Source organism: Carya illinoinensis, chromosome 11 (genome assembly GCF_018687715.1).
Source record: "Carya illinoinensis cultivar Pawnee chromosome 11, C.illinoinensisPawnee_v1, whole genome shotgun sequence".
NCBI classification, from domain to species: domain Eukaryota; kingdom Viridiplantae; phylum Streptophyta; class Magnoliopsida; order Fagales; family Juglandaceae; genus Carya; species Carya illinoinensis.
This window is the reverse complement of record NC_056762.1, coordinates 19,270,559-19,287,819: the sequence shown is the minus strand read 5'-3', so window position 1 is coordinate 19,287,819 and position 17,261 is coordinate 19,270,559. Positions and strand designations below refer to the sequence as shown.

Genomic DNA, 17,261 nt, shown 5'->3' with positions numbered 1-17,261 from the left:
TGTCGTTCCGGTCCATCCGACCGGAGATGCGGTAAAAATAAAAAGGGGGGGTGCAACACGAGGACTTCCCAGGAGGTCACCCATCCTAGTACTACTCTCGCCCAAGCACGCTTAACTGCGGAGTTCTGATGGGATCCGGTGCATTAGTGCTGGTATGATCGCACCCATCATGCTACCAGCGAAAAACTAATATAATCTTATTACGACCTAGCCGCACCATGCCTATCCCATGCCAACCGGCGATCTGATCGATACCCATTGCTACGCGATGGGGTCGGTGCGATTTTCCTAAGAATCCATTGCCCGGTTGTCGTTCCGGTCCATCCGACCGGAGATGCGGTAAAAATAAAAAGGGGGGGTGCAACACGAGGACTTCCCAGGAGGTCACCCATCCTAGTACTACTCTCGCCCAAGCACGCTTAACTGCGGAGTTCTGATGGGATCCGGTGCATTAGTGCTGGTATGATCGCACCCATCATGCTACCAGCGAAAAACTAATATAATCCTATTACGACCTAGCCGCACCCTGCCTATCTCATGCCAACCGGCGATCTGACCGATACCCATTGCTACGCGATGGGGTCGGTGCGATTTTCCTAAAAATCCATTCCCTGGTTCTCGTTCCGGTCCATCCGACCAGAGATGCGGTAAAAATTAAAAGGGGGGGTGCAACACGAGGACTTCCCAGGAGGTCACCCATCCTAGTACTACTCTCGCCAAAGCACGCTTAACTGCGGAGTTCTGATGGGATCTGGTGCATTAGTGCTGGTATGATCGCACCCATCATGCTACCAGCGAAAAACTAATATAATCCTATTACGACCTAGCCGCACCCTGCCTATCCCATGCCAACTGGCGATCTGATTGATAGCGATGGGGTCGGTGCGATCTTCCTAAGAATCCATTGCCCGGTTGTCGTTCCGGTCCATCCGACCGGAGATGCGGTAAAAATAAAAAGGGGGGGTGCAACACGAGGACTTCCCAGGAGGTCACCCATCCTAGTACTACTCTCGCCCAAGCACGCTTAACTGCGGAGTTCTGATGGGATCCGGTGCATTAGTGCTGGTATGATCGCACCCATCATGCTACCAGCGAAAAACTAATATAATCTTATTACGACCTAGCCGCACCATGCCTATCCCATGCCAACCGGCGATCTGATCGATACCCATTGCTACGCGATGGGGTCGGTGCGATTTTCCTAAGAATCCATTGCCCGGTTGTCGTTCCGGTCCATCCGACCGGAGATGCGGTAAAAATAAAAAGGGGGGGTGCAACACGAGGACTTCCCAGGAGGTCACCCATCCTAGTACTACTCTCGCCCAAGCACGCTTAACTGCGGAGTTCTGATGGGATCCGGTGCATTAGTGCTGGTATGATCGCACCCATCATGCTACCAGCGAAAAACTAATATAATCCTATTACGACCTAGCCGCACCCTGCCTATCTCATGCCAACCGGCGATCTGACCGATACCCATAGCTACGCGATGGGGTCGGTGCGATTTTCCTAAAAATCCATTCCCTGGTTCTCGTTCCGGTCCATCCGACCAGAGATGCGGTAAAAATTAAAAGGGGGGGTGCAACACGAGGACTTCCCAGGAGGTCACCCATCCTAGTACTACTCTCGCCAAAGCACTCTTAACTGCGGAGTTCTGATGGGATCTGGTGCATTAGTGCTGGTATGATCGCACCCATCATGCTACCAGCGAAAAACTAATATAATCCTATTACGACCTAGCCGCACCATGCCTATCCCATGCCAACCGGCGATCTGATCGATACCCATCGCTACGCGATGGGGTCGGTGCGATTTTCCTAAGAATCCATTGCCCGGTTGTCGTTCCGGTCCATCCGACCGGAGATGCGGTAAAAATAAAAAGGGGGGGTGCAACACGAGGACTTCCCAGGAGGTCACCCATCCTAGTACTACTCTCGCCCAAGCACGCTTAACTGCGGAGTTCTGATGGGATCCGGTGCATTAGTGCTGGTATGATCGCACCCATCATGCTACCAGCGAAAAACTAATATAATCCTATTACGACCTAGCCGCACCCTGCCTATCTCATGCCAACCGGCGATCTGACCGATACCCATTGCTACGCGATGGGGTCGGTGCGATTTTCCTAAAAATCCATTCCCTGGTTCTCGTTCCGGTCCATCCGACCAGAGATGCGGTAAAAATTAAAAGGGGGGGTGCAACACGAGGACTTCCCAGGAGGTCACCCATCCTAGTACTACTCTCGCCCAAGCACGCTTAACTGCGGAGTTCTGATGGGATCCGGTGCATTAGTGCTGGTATGATCGCACCCATCATGCTACCAGCGAAAAACTAATATAATCCTATTACGACCTAGCCGCACCCTGCCTATCCCATGCCAATTGGCGATCTGATTGATAGCGATGGGGTCGGTGCGATCTTCCTAAGAATCCATTGCCCGGTTGTCGTTCCGGTCCATCCGACCGGAGATGCGGTAAAAATAAAAAGGGGGGGTGCAACACGAGGACTTCCCAGGAGGTCACCCATCCTAGTACTACTCTCGCCCAAGCACGCTTAACTGCGGAGTTCTGATGGGATCCGGTGCATTAGTGCTGGTATGATCGCACCCATCATGCTACCAGCGAAAAACTAATATAATCTTATTACGACCTAGCCGCACCATGCCTATCCCATGCCAACCGGCGATCTGATCGATACCCATTGCTACGCGATGGGGTCGGTGCGATTTTCCTAAGAATCCATTGCCCGGTTGTCGTTCCGGTCCATCCGACCGGAGATGCGGTAAAAATAAAAAGGGGGGGTGCAACACGAGGACTTCCCAGGAGGTCACCCATCCTAGTACTACTCTCGCCCAAGCACGCTTAACTGCGGAGTTCTGATGGGATCCGGTGCATTAGTGCTGGTATGATCGCACCCATCATGCTACCAGCGAAAAACTAATATAATCCTATTACGACCTAGCCGCACCCTGCCTATCTCATGCCAACCGGCGATCTGACCGATACCCATTGCTACGCGATGGGGTCGGTGCGATTTTCCTAAAAATCCATTCCCTGGTTCTCGTTCCGGTCCATCCGACCAGAGATGCGGTAAAAATTAAAAGGGGGGGTGCAACACGAGGACTTCCCAGGAGGTCACCCATCCTAGTACTACTCTCGCCAAAGCACGCTTAACTGCGGAGTTCTGATGGGATCTGGTGCATTAGTGCTGGTATGATCGCACCCATCATGCTACCAGCGAAAAACTAATATAATCCTATTACGACCTAGCCGCACCCTGCCTATCCCATGCCAACCGGCGATCTGATTGATAGCGATGGGGTCGGTGCGATTTTCCTAAGAATCCATTGCCCGGTTGTCGTTCCGGTCCATCCGACCGGAGATGCGGTAAAAATAAAAAGGGGGGGTGCAACACGAGGACTTCCCAGGAGGTCACCCATCCTAGTACTACTCTCGCCCAAGCACGCTTAACTGCGGAGTTCTGATGGGATCCGGTGCATTAGTGCTGGTATGATCGCACCCATCATGCTACCAGCGAAAAACTAATATAATCCTATTACGACCTAGCCGCACCATGCCTATCCCATGCCAACCGGCGATCTGATCGATACCCATTGCTACGCGATGGGGTCGGTGCGATTTTCCTAAGAATCCATTGCCCGGTTGTCGTTCCGGTCCATCCGACCGGAGATGCGGTAAAAATAAAAAGGGGGGGTGCAACACGAGGACTTCCCAGGAGGTCACCCATCCTAGTACTACTCTCGCCCAAGCACGCTTAACTGCGGAGTTCTGATGGGATCCGGTGCATTAGTGCTGGTATGATCGCACCCATCATGCTACCAGCGAAAAACTAATATAATCCTATTACGACCTAGCCGCACCATGCCTATCCCATGCCAACCGGCGATCTGATCGATACCCATTGCTACGCGATGGGGTCGGTGCGATTTTCCTAAGAATCCATTGCCCGGTTGTCGTTCCGGTCCATCCGACCGGAGATGCGGTAAAAATAAAAAGGGGGGGTGCAACACGAGGACTTCCCAGGAGGTCACCCATCCTAGTACTACTCTCGCCCAAGCACGCTTAACTGCGGAGTTCTGATGGGATCCGGTGCATTAGTGCTGGTATGATCGCACCCATCATGCTACCAGCGAAAAACTAATATAATCCTATTACGATCTAGCCGCACCCTGCCTATCCCATGCCAACCGGCGATCTGATCGATACCCATTGCTACGCGATGGGGTCGGTGCGATTTTCCTAAGAATCCATTGCCCGGTTCTCGTTCCGGTCCATCCGACCGGAGATGCGGTAAAAATAAAAAAGGGGGGTGCAACACGAGGACTTCCCAGGAGGTCACCCATCCTAGTACTACTCTCGCCCAAGCACGCTTAACTGCGGAGTTCTGATGGGATCCGGTGCATTAGTGCTGGTATGATCGCACCCATCATGCTACCAGCGAAAAACTAATATAATCTTATTACGACCTAGCCGCACCATGCCTATCCCATGCCAACCGGCGATCTGATCGATACCCATTGCTACGCGATGGGGTCGGTGCGATTTTCCTAAGAATCCATTGCCCGGTTGTCGTTCCGGTCCATCCGACCGGAGATGCGGTAAAAATAAAAAGGGGGGGTGCAACACGAGGACTTCCCAGGAGGTCACCCATCCTAGTACTACTCTCGCCCAAGCACGCTTAACTGCGGAGTTCTGATGGGATCCGGTGCATTAGTGCTGGTATGATCGCACCCATCATGCTACCAGCGAAAAACTAATATAATCCTATTACGACCTAGCCGCACCCTGCCTATCTCATGCCAACCGGCGATCTGACCGATACCCATAGCTACGCGATGGGGTCGGTGCGATTTTCCTAAAAATCCATTCCCTGGTTCTCGTTCCGGTCCATCCGACCAGAGATGCGGTAAAAATTAAAAGGGGGGGTGCAACACGAGGACTTCCCAGGAGGTCACCCATCCTAGTACTACTCTCGCCAAAGCACTCTTAACTGCGGAGTTCTGATGGGATCTGGTGCATTAGTGCTGGTATGATCGCACCCATCATGCTACCAGCGAAAAACTAATATAATCCTATTACGACCTAGCCGCACCCTGCCTATCCCATGCCAACCGGCGATCTGATTGATAGCGATGGGGTCGGTGCGATTTTCCTAAGAATCCATTGCCCGGTTGTCGTTCCGGTCCATCCGACCGGAGATGCGGTAAAAATAAAAAGGGGGGGTGCAACACGAGGACTTCCCAGGAGGTCACCCATCCTAGTACTACTCTCGCCCAAGCACGCTTAACTGCGGAGTTCTGATGGGATCCGGTGCATTAGTGCTGGTATGATCGCACCCATCATGCTACCAGCGAAAAACTAATATAATCCTATTACGACCTAGCCGCACCATGCCTATCCCATGCCAACCGGCGATCTGATCGATACCCATCGCTACGCGATGGGGTCGGTGCGATTTTCCTAAGAATCCATTGCCCGGTTGTCGTTCCGGTCCATCCGACCGGAGATGCGGTAAAAATAAAAAGGGGGGGTGCAACACGAGGACTTCCCAGGAGGTCACCCATCCTAGTACTACTCTCGCCCAAGCACGCTTAACTGCGGAGTTCTGATGGGATCCGGTGCATTAGTGCTGGTATGATCGCACCCATCATGCTACCAGCGAAAAACTAATATAATCCTATTACGACCTAGCCGCACCCTGCCTATCTCATGCCAACCGGCGATCTGACCGATACCCATTGCTACGCGATGGGGTCGGTGCGATTTTCCTAAAAATCCATTCCCTGGTTCTCGTTCCGGTCCATCCGACCAGAGATGCGGTAAAAATTAAAAGGGGGGGTGCAACACGAGGACTTCCCAGGAGGTCACCCATCCTAGTACTACTCTCGCCCAAGCACGCTTAACTGCGGAGTTCTGATGGGATCCGGTGCATTAGTGCTGGTATGATCGCACCCATCATGCTACCAGCGAAAAACTAATATAATCCTATTACGACCTAGCCGCACCCTGCCTATCCCATGCCAATTGGCGATCTGATTGATAGCGATGGGGTCGGTGCGATCTTCCTAAGAATCCATTGCCCGGTTGTCGTTCCGGTCCATCCGACCGGAGATGCGGTAAAAATAAAAAGGGGGGGTGCAACACGAGGACTTCCCAGGAGGTCACCCATCCTAGTACTACTCTCGCCCAAGCACGCTTAACTGCGGAGTTCTGATGGGATCCGGTGCATTAGTGCTGGTATGATCGCACCCATCATGCTACCAGCGAAAAACTAATATAATCTTATTACGACCTAGCCGCACCATGCCTATCCCATGCCAACCGGCGATCTGATCGATACCCATTGCTACGCGATGGGGTCGGTGCGATTTTCCTAAGAATCCATTGCCCGGTTGTCGTTCCGGTCCATCCGACCGGAGATGCGGTAAAAATAAAAAGGGGGGGTGCAACACGAGGACTTCCCAGGAGGTCACCCATCCTAGTACTACTCTCGCCCAAGCACGCTTAACTGCGGAGTTCTGATGGGATCCGGTGCATTAGTGCTGGTATGATCGCACCCATCATGCTACCAGCGAAAAACTAATATAATCCTATTACGACCTAGCCGCACCCTGCCTATCTCATGCCAACCGGCGATCTGACCGATACCCATTGCTACGCGATGGGGTCGGTGCGATTTTCCTAAAAATCCATTCCCTGGTTCTCGTTCCGGTCCATCCGACCAGAGATGCGGTAAAAATTAAAAGGGGGGGTGCAACACGAGGACTTCCCAGGAGGTCACCCATCCTAGTACTACTCTCGCCAAAGCACGCTTAACTGCGGAGTTCTGATGGGATCTGGTGCATTAGTGCTGGTATGATCGCACCCATCATGCTACCAGCGAAAAACTAATATAATCCTATTACGACCTAGCCGCACCCTGCCTATCCCATGCCAACCGGCGATCTGATTGATAGCGATGGGGTCGGTGCGATTTTCCTAAGAATCCATTGCCCGGTTGTCGTTCCGGTCCATCCGACCGGAGATGCGGTAAAAATAAAAAGGGGGGGTGCAACACGAGGACTTCCCAGGAGGTCACCCATCCTAGTACTACTCTCGCCCAAGCACGCTTAACTGCGGAGTTCTGATGGGATCCGGTGCATTAGTGCTGGTATGATCGCACCCATCATGCTACCAGCGAAAAACTAATATAATCCTATTACGACCTAGCCGCACCATGCCTATCCCATGCCAACCGGCGATCTGATCGATACCCATTGCTACGCGATGGGGTCGGTGCGATTTTCCTAAGAATCCATTGCCCGGTTGTCGTTCCGGTCCATCCGACCGGAGATGCGGTAAAAATAAAAAGGGGGGGTGCAACACGAGGACTTCCCAGGAGGTCACCCATCCTAGTACTACTCTCGCCCAAGCACGCTTAACTGCGGAGTTCTGATGGGATCCGGTGCATTAGTGCTGGTATGATCGCACCCATCATGCTACCAGCGAAAAACTAATATAATCCTATTACGATCTAGCCGCACCCTGCCTATCCCATGCCAACCGGCGATCTGATCGATACCCATTGCTACGCGATGGGGTCGGTGCGATTTTCCTAAGAATCCATTGCCCGGTTCTCGTTCCGGTCCATCCGACCGGAGATGCGGTAAAAATAAAAAAGGGGGGTGCAACACGAGGACTTCCCAGGAGGTCACCCATCCTAGTACTACTCTCGCCCAAGCACGCTTAACTGCGGAGTTCTGATGGGATCCGGTGCATTAGTGCTGGTATGATCGCACCCATCATGCTACCAGCGAAAAACTAATATAATCCTATTACGACCTAGCCGCACCCTGCCCATCCCATGCCAACCGGCGATCAGATCGATACCCATTGCTACGCGATGGGGTCGGTGCGATTTTCCTAAGAATCCATTGCCCGGTTCTCGTTCCGGTCCATCCGACCGGAGATACGGTAAAAATAAAAAGGGCGGGTGCAACACGAGGACTTCCCAGGAGGTCACCCATCCTAGTACTACTCTCGCCCAAGCACGCTTAACTGCGGAGTTCTGATGGGATCCGGTGCATTAGTGCTGGTATGATCGCACCCATCATGCTACCAGCGAAAAACTAATATAATCCTATTACGACCTAGCCGCACCCTGCCTATCTCATGCCAACCGGCGATCTGACCGATACCCATTGCTACGCGATGGGGTCGGTGCGATTTTCCTAAAAATCCATTCCCTGGTTCTCGTTCCGGTCCATCCGACCAGAGATGCGGTAAAAATTAAAAGGGGGGGTGCAACACGAGGACTTCCCAGGAGGTCACCCATCCTAGTACTACTCTCGCCCAAGCACGCTTAACTGCGGAGTTCTGATGGGATCCGGTGCATTAGTGCTGGTATGATCGCACCCATCATGCTACCAGCGAAAAACTAATATAATCCTATTACGACCTAGCCGCACCCTGCCTATCCCATGCCAACCGGCGATCTGATCGATACCCATTGCTACGCGATGGGGTCGGTGCGATTTTCCTAAGAATCCATTGCCCGGTTCTCGTTCCGGTCCATCCGACCGGAGATGCGGTAAAAATAAAAAAGGGGGGTGCAACACGAGGACTTCCCAGGAGGTCACCCATCCTAGTACTACTCTCGCCCAAGCACGCTTAACTGCGGAGTTCTGATGGGATCCGGTGCATTAGTGCTGGTATGATCGCACCCATCATGCTACCAGCGAAAAACTAATATAATCCTATTACGACCTAGCCGCACCCTGCCTATCCCATGCCAACTGGCGATCTGATTGATAGCGATGGGGTCGGTGCGATTTTCCTAAGAATCCATTGCCCGGTTGTCGTTCTGGTCCATCCGACCGGAGATGCGGTAAAAATAAAAAAGGGGGGTGCAACACGAGGACTTCCCAGGAGGTCACCCATCCTAGTACTACTCTCGCCCAAGCACGCTTAACTGCGGAGTTCTGATGGGATCCGGTGCATTAGTGCTGGTATGATCGCACCCATCATGCTACCAGCGAAAAACTAATATAATCCTATTACGACCTAGCCGCACCATGCCTATCCCATGCCAACCGGCGATCTGATCGATACCCATCGCTACGCGATGGGGTCGGTGCGATTTTCCTAAGAATCCATTGCCCGGTTGTCGTTCCGATCCATCCGACCGGAGACGCGGTAAAAATAAAAAGGGGGGGTGCAACACGAGGACTTCCCAGGAGGTCACCCATCCTAGTACTACTCTCGCCCAAGCACGCTTAACTGCGGAGTTCTGATGGGATCCGGTGCATTAGTGCTGCTATGATCGCACCCCTCATGCTACCAGCGAAAAACTAATATAATCCTATTACGACCTAGCCGCACCATTCCTATCCCATGCCAACCGGCGATCTGACCGATACCCATTGCTACGCGATGGGGTCGGTGCGATTTTCCTAAAAATCCATTCCCTGGTTCTCGTTCCGGTCCATCCGACCAGAGATGCGGTAAAAATTAAAAGGGGGGTTGCAACACGAGGACTTCCCAGGAGGTCACCCATCCTAGTACTACTCTCGCCCAAGCACGCTTAACTGCGGAGTTCTGATGGGATCCGGTGCATTAGTGCTGGTATGATCGCACCCATCATGCTACCAGCGAAAAACTAATATAATCTTATTACGACCTAGCCGCACCATGCCTATCCCATGCCAACCGGCGATCTGATCGATACCCATTGCTACGCGATGGGGTCGGTGCGATTTTCCTAAGAATCCATTGCCCGGTTGTCGTTCCGGTCCATCCGACCGGAGATGCGGTAAAAATAAAAAGGGGGGGTGCAACACGAGGACTTCCCAGGAGGTCACCCATCCTAGTACTACTCTCGCCCAAGCACGCTTAACTGCGGAGTTCTGATGGGATCCGGTGCATTAGTGCTGGTATGATCGCACCCATCATGCTACCAGCGAAAAACTAATATAATCCTATTACGACCTAGCCGCACCCTGCCTATCTCATGCCAACCGGCGATCTGACCGATACCCATTGCTACGCGATGGGGTCGGTGCGATTTTCCTAAAAATCCATTCCCTGGTTCTCGTTCCGGTCCATCCGACCAGAGATGCGGTAAAAATTAAAAGGGGGGGTGCAACACGAGGACTTCCCAGGAGGTCACCCATCCTAGTACTACTCTCGCCAAAGCACGCTTAACTGCGGAGTTCTGATGGGATCTGGTGCATTAGTGCTGGTATGATCGCACCCATCATGCTACCAGCGAAAAACTAATATAATCCTATTACGACCTAGCCGCACCCTGCCTATCCCATGCCAACTGGCGATCTGATTGATAGCGATGGGGTCGGTGCGATCTTCCTAAGAATCCATTGCCCGGTTGTCGTTCCGGTCCATCCGACCGGAGATGCGGTAAAAATAAAAAGGGGGGGTGCAACACGAGGACTTCCCAGGAGGTCACCCATCCTAGTACTACTCTCGCCCAAGCACGCTTAACTGCGGAGTTCTGATGGGATCCGGTGCATTAGTGCTGGTATGATCGCACCCATCATGCTACCAGCGAAAAACTAATATAATCTTATTACGACCTAGCCGCACCATGCCTATCCCATGCCAACCGGCGATCTGATCGATACCCATTGCTACGCGATGGGGTCGGTGCGATTTTCCTAAGAATCCATTGCCCGGTTGTCGTTCCGGTCCATCCGACCGGAGATGCGGTAAAAATAAAAAGGGGGGGTGCAACACGAGGACTTCCCAGGAGGTCACCCATCCTAGTACTACTCTCGCCCAAGCACGCTTAACTGCGGAGTTCTGATGGGATCCGGTGCATTAGTGCTGGTATGATCGCACCCATCATGCTACCAGCGAAAAACTAATATAATCCTATTACGACCTAGCCGCACCCTGCCTATCTCATGCCAACCGGCGATCTGACCGATACCCATAGCTACGCGATGGGGTCGGTGCGATTTTCCTAAAAATCCATTCCCTGGTTCTCGTTCCGGTCCATCCGACCAGAGATGCGGTAAAAATTAAAAGGGGGGGTGCAACACGAGGACTTCCCAGGAGGTCACCCATCCTAGTACTACTCTCGCCAAAGCACGCTTAACTGCGGAGTTCTGATGGGATCTGGTGCATTAGTGCTGGTATGATCGCACCCATCATGCTACCAGCGAAAAACTAATATAATCCTATTACGACCTAGCCGCACCCTGCCTATCCCATGCCAACCGGCGATCTGATTGATAGCGATGGGGTCGGTGCGATTTTCCTAAGAATCCATTGCCCGGTTGTCGTTCCGGTCCATCCGACCGGAGATGCGGTAAAAATAAAAAGGGGGGGTGCAACACGAGGACTTCCCAGGAGGTCACCCATCCTAGTACTACTCTCGCCCAAGCACGCTTAACTGCGGAGTTCTGATGGGATCCGGTGCATTAGTGCTGGTATGATCGCACCCATCATGCTACCAGCGAAAAACTAATATAATCCTATTACGACCTAGCCGCACCATGCCTATCCCATGCCAACCGGCGATCTGATCGATACCCATCGCTACGCGATGGGGTCGGTGCGATTTTCCTAAGAATCCATTGCCCGGTTGTCGTTCCGGTCCATCCGACCGGAGATGCGGTAAAAATAAAAAGGGGGGGTGCAACACGAGGACTTCCCAGGAGGTCACCCATCCTAGTACTACTCTCGCCCAAGTACGCTTAACTGCGGAGTTCTGATGGGATCCGGTGCATTAGTGCTGGTATGATCGCACCCATCATGCTACCAGCGAAAAACTAATATAATCCTATTACGACCTAGCCGCACCCTGCCTATCTCATGCCAACCGGCGATCTGACCGATACCCATTGCTACGCGATGGGGTCGGTGCGATTTTCCTAAAAATCCATTCCCTGGTTCTCGTTCCGGTCCATCCGACCAGAGATGCGGTAAAAATTAAAAGGGGGGGTGCAACACGAGGACTTCCCAGGAGGTCACCCATCCTAGTACTACTCTCGCCCAAGCACGCTTAACTGCGGAGTTCTGATGGGATCCGGTGCATTAGTGCTGGTATGATCGCACCCATCATGCTACCAGCGAAAAACTAATATAATCCTATTACGACCTAGCCGCACCCTGCCTATCCCATGCCAACTGGCGATCTGATTGATAGCGATGGGGTCGGTGCGATCTTCCTAAGAATCCATTGCCCGGTTGTCGTTCCGGTCCATCCGACCGGAGATGCGGTAAAAATAAAAAGGGGGGGTGCAACACGAGGACTTCCCAGGAGGTCACCCATCCTAGTACTACTCTCGCCCAAGCACGCTTAACTGCGGAGTTCTGATGGGATCCGGTGCATTAGTGCTGGTATGATCGCACCCATCATGCTACCAGCGAAAAACTAATATAATCTTATTACGACCTAGCCGCACCATGCCTATCCCATGCCAACCGGCGATCTGATCGATACCCATTGCTACGCGATGGGGTCGGTGCGATTTTCCTAAGAATCCATTGCCCGGTTGTCGTTCCGGTCCATCCGACCGGAGATGCGGTAAAAATAAAAAGGGGGGGTGCAACACGAGGACTTCCCAGGAGGTCACCCATCCTAGTACTACTCTCGCCCAAGCACGCTTAACTGCGGAGTTCTGATGGGATCCGGTGCATTAGTGCTGGTATGATCGCACCCATCATGCTACCAGCGAAAAACTAATATAATCCTATTACGACCTAGCCGCACCCTGCCTATCTCATGCCAACCGGCGATCTGACCGATACCCATTGCTACGCGATGGGGTCGGTGCGATTTTCCTAAAAATCCATTCCCTGGTTCTCGTTCCGGTCCATCCGACCAGAGATGCGGTAAAAATTAAAAGGGGGGGTGCAACACGAGGACTTCCCAGGAGGTCACCCATCCTAGTACTACTCTCGCCAAAGCACGCTTAACTGCGGAGTTCTGATGGGATCTGGTGCATTAGTGCTGGTATGATCGCACCCATCATGCTACCAGCGAAAAACTAATATAATCCTATTACGACCTAGCCGCACCCTGCCTATCCCATGCCAACCGGCGATCTGATTGATAGCGATGGGGTCGGTGCGATTTTCCTAAGAATCCATTGCCCGGTTGTCGTTCCGGTCCATCCGACCGGAGATGCGGTAAAAATAAAAAGGGGGGGTGCAACACGAGGACTTCCCAGGAGGTCACCCATCCTAGTACTACTCTCGCCCAAGCACGCTTAACTGCGGAGTTCTGATGGGATCCGGTGCATTAGTGCTGGTATGATCGCACCCATCATGCTACCAGCGAAAAACTAATATAATCCTATTACGACCTAGCCGCACCATGCCTATCCCATGCCAACCGGCGATCTGATCGATACCCATTGCTACGCGATGGGGTCGGTGCGATTTTCCTAAGAATCCATTGCCCGGTTGTCGTTCCGGTCCATCCGACCGGAGATGCGGTAAAAATAAAAAGGGGGGGTGCAACACGAGGACTTCCCAGGAGGTCACCCATCCTAGTACTACTCTCGCCCAAGCACGCTAAACTGCGGAGTTCTGATGGGATCCGGTGCATTAGTGCTGGTATGATCGCACCCATCATGCTACCAGCGAAAAACTAATATAATCCTATTACGATCTAGCCGCACCCTGCCTATCCCATGCCAACCGGCGATCTGATCGATACCCATTGCTACGCGATGGGGTCGGTGCGATTTTCCTAAGAATCCATTGCCCGGTTCTCGTTCCGGTCCATCCGACCGGAGATGCGGTAAAAATAAAAAAGGGGGGTGCAACACGAGGACTTCCCAGGAGGTCACCCATCCTAGTACTACTCTCGCCCAAGCACGCTTAACTGCGGAGTTCTGATGGGATCCGGTGCATTAGTGCTGGTATGATCGCACCCATCATGCTACCAGCGAAAAACTAATATAATCCTATTACGACCTAGCCGCACCCTGCCCATCCCATGCCAACCGGCGATCAGATCGATACCCATTGCTACGCGATGGGGTCGGTGCGATTTTCCTAAGAATCCATTGCCCGGTTCTCGTTCCGGTCCATCCGACCGGAGATACGGTAAAAATAAAAAGGGGGGGTGCAACACGAGGACTTCCCAGGAGGTCACCCATCCTAGTACTACTCTCGCCCAAGCACGCTTAACTGCGGAGTTCTGATGGGATCCGGTGCATTAGTGCTGGTATGATCGCACCCATCATGCTACCAGCGAAAAACTAATATAATCCTATTACGACCTAGCCGCACCCTGCCTATCTCATGCCAACCGGCGATCTGACCGATACCCATTGCTACGCGATGGGGTCGGTGCGATTTTCCTAAAAATCCATTCCCTGGTTCTCGTTCCGGTCCATCCGACCAGAGATGCGGTAAAAATTAAAAGGGGGGGTGCAACACGAGGACTTCCCAGGAGGTCACCCATCCTAGTACTACTCTCGCCCAAGCACGCTTAACTGCGGAGTTCTGATGGGATCCGGTGCATTAGTGCTGGTATGATCGCACCCATCATGCTACCAGCGAAAAACTAATATAATCCTATTACGACCTAGCCGCACCCTGCCTATCCCATGCCAACCGGCGATCTGATCGATACCCATTGCTACGCGATGGGGTCGGTGCGATTTTCCTAAGAATCCATTGCCCGGTTCTCGTTCCGGTCCATCCGACCGGAGATGCGGTAAAAATAAAAAAGGGGGGTGCAACACGAGGACTGCCCAGGAGGTCACCCATCCTAGTACTACTCTCACCCAAGCACGCTTAACTGCGGAGTTCTGATGGGATCCGGTGCATTAGTGCTGGTATGATCGCACCCATCATGCTACCAGCGAAAAACTAATATAATCCTATTACGACCTAGCCGCACCCTGCCTATCCCATGCCAACTGGCGATCTGATTGATAGCGATGGGGTCGGTGCGATTTTCCTAAGAATCCATTGCCCGGTTGTCGTTCTGGTCCATCCGACCGGAGATGCGGTAAAAATAAAAAAGGGGGGTGCAACACGAGGACTTCCCAGGAGGTCACCCATCCTAGTACTACTCTCGCCCAAGCACGCTTAACTGCGGAGTTCTGATGGGATCCGGTGCATTAGTGCTGGTATGATCGCACCCATCATGCTACCAGCGAAAAACTAATATAATCCTATTACGACCTAGCCGCACCATGCCTATCCCATGCCAACCGGCGATCTGATCGATACCCATCGCTACGCGATGGGGTCGGTGCGATTTTCCTAAGAATCCATTGCCCGGTTGTCGTTCCGATCCATCCGACCGGAGACGCGGTAAAAATAAAAAGGGGGGGTGCAACACGAGGACTTCCCAGGAGGTCACCCATCCTAGTACTACTCTCGCCCAAGCACGCTTAACTGCGGAGTTCTGATGGGATCCGGTGCATTAGTGCTGCTATGATCGCACCCATCATGCTACCAGCGAAAAACTAATATAATCCTATTACGACCTAGCCGCACCATTCCTATCCCATGCCAACCGGCGATCTGACCGATACCCATTGCTACGCGATGGGGTCGGTGCGATTTTCCTAAAAATCCATTCCCTGGTTCTCGTTCCGGTCCATCCGACCAGAGATGCGGTAAAAATTAAAAGGGGGGTTGCAACACGAGGACTTCCCACGAGGTCACCCATCCTAGTACTACTCTCGCCCAAGCACGCTTAACTGCGGAGTTCTGATGGGATCCGGTGCATTAGTGCTGGTATGATCGCACCCATCATGCTACCAGCGAAAAACTAATATAATCCTATTACGACCAAGCCGCACCCTGCCTATCCCATGCCAACCGGCGATCTGATTGATAGCGATGGGGTCGGTGCGATTTTCCTAAGAATCCATTGCCCGGTTGTCGTTCCGGTCCATCCGACCGGAGATGCGGTAAAAATAAAAAGGGGGGGTGCAACACGAGGACTTCCCAGGAGGTCACCCATCCTAGTACTACTCTCGCCCAAGCACGCTTAACTGCGGAGTTCTGATGGGATCCGGTGCATTAGTGCTGCTATGATCGCACCCATCATGCTACCAGCGAAAAACTAATATAATCCTATTACGACCTAGCCGCACCCTGCCTATCTCATGCCAACCGGCGATCTGACCGATACCCATTGCTACGCGATGGGGTCGGTGCGATTTTCCTAAAAATCCATTCCCTGGTTCTCGTTCCGGTCCATCCGACCAGAGATGCGGTAAAAATTAAAAGGGGGGGTGCAACACGAGGACTTCCCAGGAGGTCACCCATCCTAGTACTACTCTCGCCCAAGCACGCTTAACTGCGGAGTTCTGATGGGATCCGGTGCATTAGTGCTGGTATGATCGCACCCATCATGCTACCAGCGAAAAACTAATATAATCCTATTACGACCTAGCCGCACCCTGCCTATCCCATGCCAACTGGCGATCTGATTGATAGCGATGGGGTCGGTGCGATTTTCCTAAGAATCCATTGCCCGGTTGTCGTTCCGGTCCATCCGACCGGAGATGCGGTAAAAATAAAAAGGGGGGGTGCAACACGAGGACTTCCCAGGAGGTCACCCATCCTAGTACTACTCTCGCCCAAGCACGCTTAACTGCGGAGTTCTGATGGGATCCGGTGCATTAGTGCTGGTATGATCGCACCCATCATGCTACCAGCGAAAAACTAATATAATCCTATTACGACCTAGCCGCACCATGCCTATCCCATGCCAACCGGCGATCTGATCGATACCCATCGCTACGCGATGGGGTCGGTGCGATTTTCCTAAGAATCCATTGCCCGGTTGTCGTTCCGGTCCATCCGACCGGAGATGCGGTAAAAATAAAAAGGGGGGGTGCAACACGAGGACTTCCCAGGAGGTCACCCATCCTAGTACTACTCTCGCCCAAGCACACTTAACTGCGGAGTTCTGATGGGATCCGGTGCATTAGTGCTGGTATGATCGCACCCATCATGCTACCAGCGAAAAACTAATATAATCCTATTACGACCTAGCCGCACCATGCCTATCCCATGCCAACCGGCGATCTGATCAATACCCATCGCTACGCGATGGGGTCGGTGCGATTTTCCTAAGAATCCATTGCCCGGTTGTCGTTCCGGTCCATCCGACCGGAGATGCGGTAAAAATAAAAAGGGGGGGTGCAACACGAGGACTTCCCAGGAGGTCACCCATCCTAGTACTACTCTCGCCCAAGCACGCTTAACTGCGGAGTTCTGATGGGATCCGGTGCATTAGTGCTGGTATGATCGCACCCA

General features: G+C 52.5%; 57 non-coding genes across 57 annotated transcripts; all 57 read right to left on the bottom strand.

Annotated features, from left to right (window-relative positions):
* Positions 1-47: 47 nt before the first annotated feature.
* On the bottom strand, positions 48-166 carry LOC122285565. The gene has a single exon (XR_006232900.1). It is a non-coding gene; the product is annotated as a 5S ribosomal RNA (ribosomal RNA).
* A 189-nt stretch (positions 167-355) lies between these two features.
* LOC122285564 lies at positions 356-474 on the bottom strand. Its single transcript, XR_006232899.1, has one exon. It is a non-coding gene; the product is annotated as a 5S ribosomal RNA (ribosomal RNA).
* A 189-nt stretch (positions 475-663) lies between these two features.
* LOC122283147 lies at positions 664-782 on the bottom strand. The gene has a single exon (XR_006230628.1). It is a non-coding gene; the product is annotated as a 5S ribosomal RNA (ribosomal RNA).
* Positions 783-960: 178 nt separating this feature from the next.
* On the bottom strand, positions 961-1,079 carry LOC122285563. The gene has a single exon (XR_006232898.1). It is a non-coding gene; the product is annotated as a 5S ribosomal RNA (ribosomal RNA).
* A 189-nt stretch (positions 1,080-1,268) lies between these two features.
* Positions 1,269-1,387, bottom strand: LOC122285561. The gene has a single exon (XR_006232896.1). It is a non-coding gene; the product is annotated as a 5S ribosomal RNA (ribosomal RNA).
* A 189-nt stretch (positions 1,388-1,576) lies between these two features.
* On the bottom strand, positions 1,577-1,695 carry LOC122283069. Its single transcript, XR_006230553.1, has one exon. It is a non-coding gene; the product is annotated as a 5S ribosomal RNA (ribosomal RNA).
* A 189-nt stretch (positions 1,696-1,884) lies between these two features.
* On the bottom strand, positions 1,885-2,003 carry LOC122285560. The gene has a single exon (XR_006232894.1). It is a non-coding gene; the product is annotated as a 5S ribosomal RNA (ribosomal RNA).
* A 189-nt stretch (positions 2,004-2,192) lies between these two features.
* LOC122285559 lies at positions 2,193-2,311 on the bottom strand. The gene has a single exon (XR_006232893.1). It is a non-coding gene; the product is annotated as a 5S ribosomal RNA (ribosomal RNA).
* A 178-nt stretch (positions 2,312-2,489) lies between these two features.
* On the bottom strand, positions 2,490-2,608 carry LOC122285558. The gene has a single exon (XR_006232892.1). It is a non-coding gene; the product is annotated as a 5S ribosomal RNA (ribosomal RNA).
* Positions 2,609-2,797: 189 nt separating this feature from the next.
* Positions 2,798-2,916, bottom strand: LOC122285557. Its single transcript, XR_006232891.1, has one exon. It is a non-coding gene; the product is annotated as a 5S ribosomal RNA (ribosomal RNA).
* A 189-nt stretch (positions 2,917-3,105) lies between these two features.
* Positions 3,106-3,224, bottom strand: LOC122283146. The gene has a single exon (XR_006230627.1). It is a non-coding gene; the product is annotated as a 5S ribosomal RNA (ribosomal RNA).
* Positions 3,225-3,402: 178 nt separating this feature from the next.
* On the bottom strand, positions 3,403-3,521 carry LOC122285556. Its single transcript, XR_006232890.1, has one exon. It is a non-coding gene; the product is annotated as a 5S ribosomal RNA (ribosomal RNA).
* A 189-nt stretch (positions 3,522-3,710) lies between these two features.
* Positions 3,711-3,829, bottom strand: LOC122285555. The gene has a single exon (XR_006232888.1). It is a non-coding gene; the product is annotated as a 5S ribosomal RNA (ribosomal RNA).
* Positions 3,830-4,018: 189 nt separating this feature from the next.
* Positions 4,019-4,137, bottom strand: LOC122285554. Its single transcript, XR_006232887.1, has one exon. It is a non-coding gene; the product is annotated as a 5S ribosomal RNA (ribosomal RNA).
* A 189-nt stretch (positions 4,138-4,326) lies between these two features.
* LOC122285553 lies at positions 4,327-4,445 on the bottom strand. Its single transcript, XR_006232886.1, has one exon. It is a non-coding gene; the product is annotated as a 5S ribosomal RNA (ribosomal RNA).
* A 189-nt stretch (positions 4,446-4,634) lies between these two features.
* On the bottom strand, positions 4,635-4,753 carry LOC122285552. The gene has a single exon (XR_006232885.1). It is a non-coding gene; the product is annotated as a 5S ribosomal RNA (ribosomal RNA).
* A 189-nt stretch (positions 4,754-4,942) lies between these two features.
* On the bottom strand, positions 4,943-5,061 carry LOC122283068. Its single transcript, XR_006230552.1, has one exon. It is a non-coding gene; the product is annotated as a 5S ribosomal RNA (ribosomal RNA).
* A 178-nt stretch (positions 5,062-5,239) lies between these two features.
* LOC122285550 lies at positions 5,240-5,358 on the bottom strand. Its single transcript, XR_006232882.1, has one exon. It is a non-coding gene; the product is annotated as a 5S ribosomal RNA (ribosomal RNA).
* Positions 5,359-5,547: 189 nt separating this feature from the next.
* On the bottom strand, positions 5,548-5,666 carry LOC122285549. The gene has a single exon (XR_006232881.1). It is a non-coding gene; the product is annotated as a 5S ribosomal RNA (ribosomal RNA).
* Positions 5,667-5,855: 189 nt separating this feature from the next.
* On the bottom strand, positions 5,856-5,974 carry LOC122285548. The gene has a single exon (XR_006232880.1). It is a non-coding gene; the product is annotated as a 5S ribosomal RNA (ribosomal RNA).
* A 178-nt stretch (positions 5,975-6,152) lies between these two features.
* On the bottom strand, positions 6,153-6,271 carry LOC122285547. Its single transcript, XR_006232879.1, has one exon. It is a non-coding gene; the product is annotated as a 5S ribosomal RNA (ribosomal RNA).
* Positions 6,272-6,460: 189 nt separating this feature from the next.
* Positions 6,461-6,579, bottom strand: LOC122285546. The gene has a single exon (XR_006232878.1). It is a non-coding gene; the product is annotated as a 5S ribosomal RNA (ribosomal RNA).
* Positions 6,580-6,768: 189 nt separating this feature from the next.
* On the bottom strand, positions 6,769-6,887 carry LOC122283144. Its single transcript, XR_006230625.1, has one exon. It is a non-coding gene; the product is annotated as a 5S ribosomal RNA (ribosomal RNA).
* A 178-nt stretch (positions 6,888-7,065) lies between these two features.
* On the bottom strand, positions 7,066-7,184 carry LOC122285545. The gene has a single exon (XR_006232876.1). It is a non-coding gene; the product is annotated as a 5S ribosomal RNA (ribosomal RNA).
* A 189-nt stretch (positions 7,185-7,373) lies between these two features.
* On the bottom strand, positions 7,374-7,492 carry LOC122285544. Its single transcript, XR_006232875.1, has one exon. It is a non-coding gene; the product is annotated as a 5S ribosomal RNA (ribosomal RNA).
* Positions 7,493-7,681: 189 nt separating this feature from the next.
* LOC122285543 lies at positions 7,682-7,800 on the bottom strand. Its single transcript, XR_006232874.1, has one exon. It is a non-coding gene; the product is annotated as a 5S ribosomal RNA (ribosomal RNA).
* A 189-nt stretch (positions 7,801-7,989) lies between these two features.
* Positions 7,990-8,108, bottom strand: LOC122287331. Its single transcript, XR_006234629.1, has one exon. It is a non-coding gene; the product is annotated as a 5S ribosomal RNA (ribosomal RNA).
* A 189-nt stretch (positions 8,109-8,297) lies between these two features.
* On the bottom strand, positions 8,298-8,416 carry LOC122285542. Its single transcript, XR_006232873.1, has one exon. It is a non-coding gene; the product is annotated as a 5S ribosomal RNA (ribosomal RNA).
* A 189-nt stretch (positions 8,417-8,605) lies between these two features.
* Positions 8,606-8,724, bottom strand: LOC122285540. Its single transcript, XR_006232872.1, has one exon. It is a non-coding gene; the product is annotated as a 5S ribosomal RNA (ribosomal RNA).
* Positions 8,725-8,902: 178 nt separating this feature from the next.
* Positions 8,903-9,021, bottom strand: LOC122285538. Its single transcript, XR_006232870.1, has one exon. It is a non-coding gene; the product is annotated as a 5S ribosomal RNA (ribosomal RNA).
* A 189-nt stretch (positions 9,022-9,210) lies between these two features.
* On the bottom strand, positions 9,211-9,329 carry LOC122288324. The gene has a single exon (XR_006235591.1). It is a non-coding gene; the product is annotated as a 5S ribosomal RNA (ribosomal RNA).
* Positions 9,330-9,518: 189 nt separating this feature from the next.
* Positions 9,519-9,637, bottom strand: LOC122287590. The gene has a single exon (XR_006234880.1). It is a non-coding gene; the product is annotated as a 5S ribosomal RNA (ribosomal RNA).
* Positions 9,638-9,826: 189 nt separating this feature from the next.
* LOC122285537 lies at positions 9,827-9,945 on the bottom strand. Its single transcript, XR_006232869.1, has one exon. It is a non-coding gene; the product is annotated as a 5S ribosomal RNA (ribosomal RNA).
* A 189-nt stretch (positions 9,946-10,134) lies between these two features.
* LOC122283143 lies at positions 10,135-10,253 on the bottom strand. Its single transcript, XR_006230624.1, has one exon. It is a non-coding gene; the product is annotated as a 5S ribosomal RNA (ribosomal RNA).
* Positions 10,254-10,431: 178 nt separating this feature from the next.
* LOC122285536 lies at positions 10,432-10,550 on the bottom strand. The gene has a single exon (XR_006232868.1). It is a non-coding gene; the product is annotated as a 5S ribosomal RNA (ribosomal RNA).
* Positions 10,551-10,739: 189 nt separating this feature from the next.
* Positions 10,740-10,858, bottom strand: LOC122285535. Its single transcript, XR_006232867.1, has one exon. It is a non-coding gene; the product is annotated as a 5S ribosomal RNA (ribosomal RNA).
* Positions 10,859-11,047: 189 nt separating this feature from the next.
* Positions 11,048-11,166, bottom strand: LOC122283142. Its single transcript, XR_006230623.1, has one exon. It is a non-coding gene; the product is annotated as a 5S ribosomal RNA (ribosomal RNA).
* Positions 11,167-11,344: 178 nt separating this feature from the next.
* Positions 11,345-11,463, bottom strand: LOC122285534. The gene has a single exon (XR_006232866.1). It is a non-coding gene; the product is annotated as a 5S ribosomal RNA (ribosomal RNA).
* A 189-nt stretch (positions 11,464-11,652) lies between these two features.
* Positions 11,653-11,771, bottom strand: LOC122288053. The gene has a single exon (XR_006235330.1). It is a non-coding gene; the product is annotated as a 5S ribosomal RNA (ribosomal RNA).
* A 189-nt stretch (positions 11,772-11,960) lies between these two features.
* On the bottom strand, positions 11,961-12,079 carry LOC122285533. Its single transcript, XR_006232865.1, has one exon. It is a non-coding gene; the product is annotated as a 5S ribosomal RNA (ribosomal RNA).
* A 178-nt stretch (positions 12,080-12,257) lies between these two features.
* Positions 12,258-12,376, bottom strand: LOC122285532. The gene has a single exon (XR_006232864.1). It is a non-coding gene; the product is annotated as a 5S ribosomal RNA (ribosomal RNA).
* Positions 12,377-12,565: 189 nt separating this feature from the next.
* LOC122285531 lies at positions 12,566-12,684 on the bottom strand. Its single transcript, XR_006232863.1, has one exon. It is a non-coding gene; the product is annotated as a 5S ribosomal RNA (ribosomal RNA).
* Positions 12,685-12,873: 189 nt separating this feature from the next.
* LOC122283141 lies at positions 12,874-12,992 on the bottom strand. The gene has a single exon (XR_006230622.1). It is a non-coding gene; the product is annotated as a 5S ribosomal RNA (ribosomal RNA).
* Positions 12,993-13,170: 178 nt separating this feature from the next.
* LOC122285530 lies at positions 13,171-13,289 on the bottom strand. Its single transcript, XR_006232862.1, has one exon. It is a non-coding gene; the product is annotated as a 5S ribosomal RNA (ribosomal RNA).
* A 189-nt stretch (positions 13,290-13,478) lies between these two features.
* LOC122288264 lies at positions 13,479-13,597 on the bottom strand. Its single transcript, XR_006235533.1, has one exon. It is a non-coding gene; the product is annotated as a 5S ribosomal RNA (ribosomal RNA).
* A 189-nt stretch (positions 13,598-13,786) lies between these two features.
* LOC122285529 lies at positions 13,787-13,905 on the bottom strand. The gene has a single exon (XR_006232861.1). It is a non-coding gene; the product is annotated as a 5S ribosomal RNA (ribosomal RNA).
* A 189-nt stretch (positions 13,906-14,094) lies between these two features.
* LOC122285527 lies at positions 14,095-14,213 on the bottom strand. Its single transcript, XR_006232859.1, has one exon. It is a non-coding gene; the product is annotated as a 5S ribosomal RNA (ribosomal RNA).
* A 189-nt stretch (positions 14,214-14,402) lies between these two features.
* Positions 14,403-14,521, bottom strand: LOC122285526. The gene has a single exon (XR_006232858.1). It is a non-coding gene; the product is annotated as a 5S ribosomal RNA (ribosomal RNA).
* A 189-nt stretch (positions 14,522-14,710) lies between these two features.
* LOC122283067 lies at positions 14,711-14,829 on the bottom strand. Its single transcript, XR_006230551.1, has one exon. It is a non-coding gene; the product is annotated as a 5S ribosomal RNA (ribosomal RNA).
* Positions 14,830-15,007: 178 nt separating this feature from the next.
* On the bottom strand, positions 15,008-15,126 carry LOC122285524. Its single transcript, XR_006232857.1, has one exon. It is a non-coding gene; the product is annotated as a 5S ribosomal RNA (ribosomal RNA).
* Positions 15,127-15,315: 189 nt separating this feature from the next.
* On the bottom strand, positions 15,316-15,434 carry LOC122288323. The gene has a single exon (XR_006235590.1). It is a non-coding gene; the product is annotated as a 5S ribosomal RNA (ribosomal RNA).
* Positions 15,435-15,623: 189 nt separating this feature from the next.
* LOC122287987 lies at positions 15,624-15,742 on the bottom strand. The gene has a single exon (XR_006235265.1). It is a non-coding gene; the product is annotated as a 5S ribosomal RNA (ribosomal RNA).
* Positions 15,743-15,920: 178 nt separating this feature from the next.
* LOC122288321 lies at positions 15,921-16,039 on the bottom strand. Its single transcript, XR_006235588.1, has one exon. It is a non-coding gene; the product is annotated as a 5S ribosomal RNA (ribosomal RNA).
* Positions 16,040-16,228: 189 nt separating this feature from the next.
* On the bottom strand, positions 16,229-16,347 carry LOC122285523. The gene has a single exon (XR_006232856.1). It is a non-coding gene; the product is annotated as a 5S ribosomal RNA (ribosomal RNA).
* A 178-nt stretch (positions 16,348-16,525) lies between these two features.
* LOC122285522 lies at positions 16,526-16,644 on the bottom strand. Its single transcript, XR_006232855.1, has one exon. It is a non-coding gene; the product is annotated as a 5S ribosomal RNA (ribosomal RNA).
* A 189-nt stretch (positions 16,645-16,833) lies between these two features.
* On the bottom strand, positions 16,834-16,952 carry LOC122287263. The gene has a single exon (XR_006234564.1). It is a non-coding gene; the product is annotated as a 5S ribosomal RNA (ribosomal RNA).
* A 189-nt stretch (positions 16,953-17,141) lies between these two features.
* Positions 17,142-17,260, bottom strand: LOC122285521. Its single transcript, XR_006232854.1, has one exon. It is a non-coding gene; the product is annotated as a 5S ribosomal RNA (ribosomal RNA).
* Position 17,261: the final 1 nt, after the last annotated feature.